The following is a 6,919-nucleotide window of genomic DNA, read 5'->3' as shown; positions in this document are numbered from 1 at the left end:
AAATTCAGCACAAGTAGTTTGCATACAAATGAACAATTTGTTCTTGAAAATGTTCTTTCCATCTTGTTTTACTATTAAGCACAGTCAGAGACAATTGTTGGTATGAATTTCAATGATTATCATGAGAACTTTGGCAGTGAAAATCAATGAGAATGTATGGTAGGAGGATGTCACCCCTTCCAACTTTCTGGTCAACGTTTAGAAGCAACTGAAAAAAATATTAAAAAAAAATTAACGCCCACACTCTTACACAAAATATAGCACAGGACAACAGGATTTTTAGGATATCACACTGCATACTCACATTGCTAGTACTGATTTTTATGTAGTAGAACTTCTAGACTCAAACTTTTAGTAAGCTCCACTAGGTTCCTATGGCTACATGTAGAACAAAGTCTTTAATTTCATGATGAGCAGCACTCCTAGCAATTTCGATATTTTGGAAATCAGCAATGCCCTCACAGAGGAAATTATTTTTTCTGAGGCTGCAATTTCATCACCATTTATACTAGATTTTTGAACTATCGGATACTAATTTGATTTTGCTCAAATGTGGATATGCCATCGCGTTACTGCTGAACTGGCCAGAACACACAATATAGCATTTATATCAGTTTTCTGCTCTTATAGGGGTTTTATGTCATCTGTAGGAGGAAAAATGATACCTGATCCAGCAAAAAATTGGTGGTACAAACATGAGTGATCTTTTACTAGACAAGTGCTTTGCATCACATGACTGTGGCGTTTCCAGTCCTGTAGTAACAACTCTGAAGGAAGATTTAATGTATTGTCAGGCCATGGCCCAGGGGTTTTAAGCAGCTTGATTAGAAGATTCATACTGTCATATAATAGGATATGTTGAATGTGCTGAAAGGTTAGTATTTCACACAATGATTTGCAAACTTTGAGTTGAAATCCAGTAGGTTTAGGGGGTTTTTTTGTTTGTTTTGGTTTGGTGTTTTTTTTGTTTGTTTGTTTGTTTTTTCCCCTTGGGAATGTGGATTATGTGTATTTTTTTGCCTCCAAATTTCAATAACTCATTTACAATCAATACCACAGCAACTTCTGTGCAACATGTGGTACATCCATTTCTAAGAAAGCAACAACAGACTAACTCATACTAAAGTTGTTCCTAGAATGTTTAGAATAAGAATCTGAAAAACTTTATCTTCAAGGGGTACTTTTAGTGAAATAAGAATTATAAATAACAACAGATCTCTGAATGTTTCGTATAAATAAAATTGAATCTAAGTACTATAGTCAGATATTTTCATGCCTTCATGAATGGCATATTTCTGCTTCAAAATAAAAGGGGATCTCAGAAAAGGATAGTCAAGTAGGGAAAATAATTTGATGATTCCATCAGGTACAGATAAAAAGAAGTTTGTTTCTAATGGGAAAATGCATACTGTCTTTCAGGATTGACTCTTGTCCAGCACTGAATGTTCCTCCAATCCTGATTACTGTGAGATGCTACCAGATTTCTACGGAGGTGACAGATGTTACTAAAATCATTAACAAATAGGAAAAAATTCCCAGAAGATTTTACCTCTATGGTCTTTTTTATTTTTATTTTTTAATTTACTCTTTTTTTTGGTAAAGCATTTAGCGGGAGTATCTGGACTGTAATTGAGTTAGTAACCCCCTTTTTCTTTCTCCCTTTCCCCACAAAGTAATTTTTATAAACAAAAAATTATCACACTTGACAATTATGGGAAATGTGACTGCCCTTAAGTGGCAGGGTATCAAACCTTTTTTTTTTTTTCCTGCTTATACTTGATTTTCTCTCTTCATTTACTTTACTTGTAAATATACTACATGTTTTGGGAGACAAATTCTTTGAGATACAATATAAAAATTAATGCTTTTTGATCTTTGACTAAATGCATTATTTAGAAATATTTGTTTGACTTGGCAATTATCAACAGTTTTATCGAGTGTATTGTGAAGGCCTTGTCACAGTACACAGTCATACTTTCAAAAGCAGACCCTCACCCTAGAAAGTTATTGTGTTGGTTTTTTTTTCTGTAACAACACCTTCATGAAAAAAAAAAAAAAAAATGAAGATCTACAGTTAGGCATGTTTGGAATTTGCAAATCATAGGGCTAACAGACCATCACAGTAGACAGTCTTGCTCTGTATGACAAATGTAATGACATGAGTATAGAGATATCACCAGATACAAACCAAATAGAACTTCACAGATCAAGCTTTAAGCTAAATGGAGGTGCAAATAAGAAGCCAACACAGTCTTTAGAAAAGTCAAATGCAGCAGTCTGACTGTCTAATAAGCTGCCTGGATGGCCAAGAATACCACTAGGAAAAAAAAAAAGAAGAAGAAGAAGAAAAAAATTGCACTTCAAAGAATCAGGAGGGTGTCTTCAACAAGTCTGAAATTGGTTTTTGACCTTTCTGACTCATGGAAGCTTTCAGGATTCCCACCTGTGGTTTCTTTTCTAAATGATTTGATGGTAAAAAGATAATATTTTTTCTTCTTTTGAATGGAAGAAACTCCTCCCTTTTTGTATTGGCTATAATACTGCTCAAGCTGGCTCTATCCAGTATTGCCCTTTCAGGGGCAGAAGCAAGAACACTACTACATTTCTCTGCATTGCACTTCCTGGCATATTAACAGCCTGGATAATAGAAGTCTTTGCTGTAAATGTGCATGAATACACACCTACTCTAAAATGAACATCAAAACCAGTTTGTTTGTTTGGTTGGTTTTGTATTAGATTAATTCAGTATAAATGATGGTTTGTTGTTTTAAAGTAAGACATATCATCTAAAATGCACCATTGACTGGAGTTAATATTTTCAGAAGGTAAGTTAAAGATTGGAGACTGCCATTTTTCACATCTGGGACAGAGGCCTGATTTTAGAAAGTGCTGTCATTCTTGTCCCTTTGAAATGGGCACTCCCAGTCTGGAAAAGGTCCCAAATATCTGGCCAGCCTCAAAATCTTGGATTTAACTTAAACAATTTATTTTTTCTTTAATGCAAAATGCCAGTGAAACTAAAACCTAGGAATCACCACCCTTGTACTTAATTTTTAATGACACAGAACATGCTCACTGAGTCTTCAAGAAATAAGGTATTCTGAGCACAGCTATGTGGTGCTGGGGTCAGAGGGTCTGAATTTGCTTAAGATGTTCAACACTTCACAGGAGTAATCAGCTGGAAGTGTCCTGGTGTAGAATTAGATTAAAGCATAAATTGGAAAGAAAATGCAAGTAATAAGGAACACCATAATTTAGATTTATTTGGAAAAATAAAGATTGAAACAAAAGATTGAAATCTATAACTGAGACAAAACTGGTGGATGACTTGATACTTGGTGATGCTAAGTATTTCTTTTCCCAATCCTCCATTTTTATTGATAACAAAATAACCTTCTCCCTTAACTCTCTGTAAATATTCAAGAAGATTACATCTTCTTTATGTTTTTAACTTTGATCCTACTGAAAAACTCTGTAACACTTTCAGCAAGTTGTCCAGATAGTGCTAGTGCTCTGGCAAAAGTATGTATAAGAAACAGAAAATAATTTTGATGATAGGAGCTTAAAGATCATACACACTATTGCTGCAAGTGTAAAACAAAGTAGTTAGAAAATTTTAAGTTGTGAAAATAAAGAACTCAATTGTTGATTTTAGAAAGCACTTTGTCTTTTTTTTTTTTTTTTTCTTTTTTTCTAAAATAACTACACTGCTTAAACAGTGGATAAAATGTTTCTCTCTGCTGTAAAGATCTATACATTATACATTCTTGTGTTTTGCTAATACTTTCCTAGAAGACTGCTGTCTTCTTCCACCTATAGTATCTAAATGGCTTGATGGGGGAAGTTCCATACTGCTATTACTGCCCAGAACATCTTCTATGAAGCAATCACACATGCATAGGTCTGCCCTTCTCCCTTTTTCCCCTTTTCCCCCAAACTTAGATTTTTCACCACCATCATCACCATATCCTTTCTCTCTATTTTTTGGTATACTGGGCTTGCTAATTTTCAAGAAGATTCTGAAAGACATCAGTGGGATACCTGTTCACCCCCATTTTGACTGCGGATACAAGATTCACCAGGGTCATCCTGGCTGCAAGGGTTTTCAGGAAGGAATTTACTGGCTGCTTGGGACACAAATGCACTTGTTGACCTGAGGAAAGTTAACGTGAATTTGAGAAATATAAGATGAAGAAAACAAATTTCATAACTGAACCCTTTTTGACCTCTCTTTTGCAGCATTTTACTTATAAGGACGAGAAGAATGGTTTAAAAATTGAAGACTGTTATTGAGAAAATTTTATTAGTTATATAGAGAATTCATTATGTAAAAACTTCAGTTTTGCTGAAACTAAAAATCAAATACTTCTCTAAACTATGGTGATAAACTACTATGTTAACTATTAATAGGAAAATGCTTAGAGCAGGATGAGAAAACTTTAAACTGAATATGGTCACATAAACATGTCTCAGAATAGTTCAGATATTTAAAATGCCACCTCTTATTCAGTGTTTATGACTGTGGCATACTATAGCATGAGTAACTTCAGTGTACTGTGAATAAGACCAGCACAGCTCCCAGTGTAGTCCAGAGAAAAACTCCCACTTACATTACTGAGAGCAGAAGCAGGCAGCCCTAAATTAGTAATAGTTGATGTGTCATTAGATTTATCTTCTGCAGCCTAGACCACTTCTATGTGGCATGATTCATTGCAGGTTCCAACATAAATTATGGATCCAGGAGAAACTGGTAGTAACACATTGCAAGTTGTAATGACTGGAATTTGTGTTCGGCTTCTTGTTCTTTCTTATAACTACAGACATCAAGTTAACAGTAAAAATATTGTTTAATTTCCTTTCTCCTTGCACATATTTTATCAGCATCCAGTATTCCCTCCTCCATTTCTTGGAAACTTTCCCCCATCTCTCACCTCTTTACTGTAATAACCTAAAATTCAGAAATGAGATTCTCCTTTCCTCAATCTTCCCCCGTGTCTGGTTGCTGAGTTTTGTTACCCAAGTGTTGAATTCATCCCTAGAGCTGGCCAAGTTCAGTGAAGAGTAAAGTGATTTCCATGTTGCTAGCTATATGACTCATTGTGACAATAATGAAGCGTGGGTCGGTACGGTTTTCAGAGAGCTGACCTTGCATCAAAATCTGTTCTCATTAAGCAAAATTCCCAATGAAATTCAAAGCACAATTAATGACCACACAATTTTGCCAAAAGCAGTAACCACTAAACTAAATGAGACTATGTTGATTATGCAAATAAACAACTACTCTAGAAAGCTTGCCTATTGTCTAAAACAATGCATTTCTATTATTATTTATGCTATGATACTGAACAGAACTGGAGCCATATTATGCTAGATTCCATACAAACACAAATTACAGGATCACAGTGTAATTTGATACAAGATGCAATAAGTAACAAACCACAGAAAGAGATCTCAGGTCTGAGGAAATTTTGTGCATATCCAGTTTATTAATTATCTAACAATATTTATAGTCATCAGAATTTTGTCTTTAGTAATTGAAGGACTGTTTGAAACTGAAAACAGCTAACTCATTCCTGGCAATTAAACTAAAAGCTTTGCCATGTGAAAACTCTTGGTACTGAAAACATATTTATTTTAAAGAAAAAATGAACTTTTTATTGGACTGCCAAATTAGAGCAAATAACACATTTCAGTGAATTACTCTTTCCCAGCAAATTCTTTATCAAAAATAGAAAATCTTGCACAAAACCTTCAATTATTAGTTGTAAATTACTGCAGTATGCACAACTGGAGATTATAAATACAGTGTCTCAAAAGACATACCACCAAAGGTACCATAAGGCAGGAGAACACATAAATTTCACCTTAGAAAGAAAGATTTTACTCTTACAATTTATAAATAGCTAGTGTAAAAGCCACTTCCCATTCTCAATCTTTTATCTTCCCTGGTTTGCGTATCTACCTATTTGCTTCTTTTAAAAATAATTTTCTCCTTTGTGTCTAGGAAACAAAAAAACATGAAGGGGTTTACTGCATATACAACCGAAACAGTTAATGGCCTCAGTTCAAACTGTTGTTGCATGCATAAAGTAATCAGAAAAAACAAAACAAAACAAAACAAAAACTACACTCCTGAAGATGCAGAAAGCTTAGAATTCAGTCCCAAGACAGAGTCCACACCTGTGATAGAAACAGACAACCAAGTTTCCAGTAAGGAATACAACCCTTGAGTGACACTCATCACAACAGCAGGTTACAAAAAAGGATCTTTGATCAGAAGAGTAATTATAAAAAATTATAGCTTCTCTTTAAATTCTCTGGGCCAGCAGATCTGACTCTTGCTATATATAGTGAGCTCTATGTTGAAATTTAAATTTTTAGCAACACAATGAGCTAGACTGAAATGTAATAGGCCTTGAGCTTGCCTTCTAAAGCATCTGTATACTATGCCTGGGCTGACTGTGCTACACACTGTCCAGTGATGGTGAATACCCGTCACACAGTACATTTTTGTTATGAATAGCCCTCCAGTATTTTACTCAGCAACACAGTACACATAAAGGCCAGAGAACAGATAGGAGTTTCTAGCAGGAAATATTAGCTTCACACCTTCCTTTATGCCAAATGTTTTAATCTTTTTGTCAGTGAATATGATGTATGTATTTGAAGCTTAAAGTACTTTTCATACACCTCACTTTTCTCTGGGTTTTATAGTCATATGCAGCAAGAAGTTGGGTAATTTTGTATAGGGGGGAAAAAAACCCAACAGGAAATAATTTTTTAAAGGATTCACTTTACTGAACAACTCTTGTAAATGCATGTCCAGCAAAAACATTACAGTTTATTAGTCTGTTATCTTTTGTGGATTTGTTATTTAAATCTCAAGGCTTCTTTTCCACTGGATTTTTTTTTTTTTTTT

The sequence above is a fragment of the Athene cunicularia genome, assembly GCF_003259725.1.
Source record: "Athene cunicularia isolate RWA chromosome 2 unlocalized genomic scaffold, athCun1 chr2_part1, whole genome shotgun sequence".
Classification (NCBI taxonomy): domain Eukaryota; kingdom Metazoa; phylum Chordata; class Aves; order Strigiformes; family Strigidae; genus Athene; species Athene cunicularia.
Note: the sequence above shows the minus strand (reverse complement) of the source record.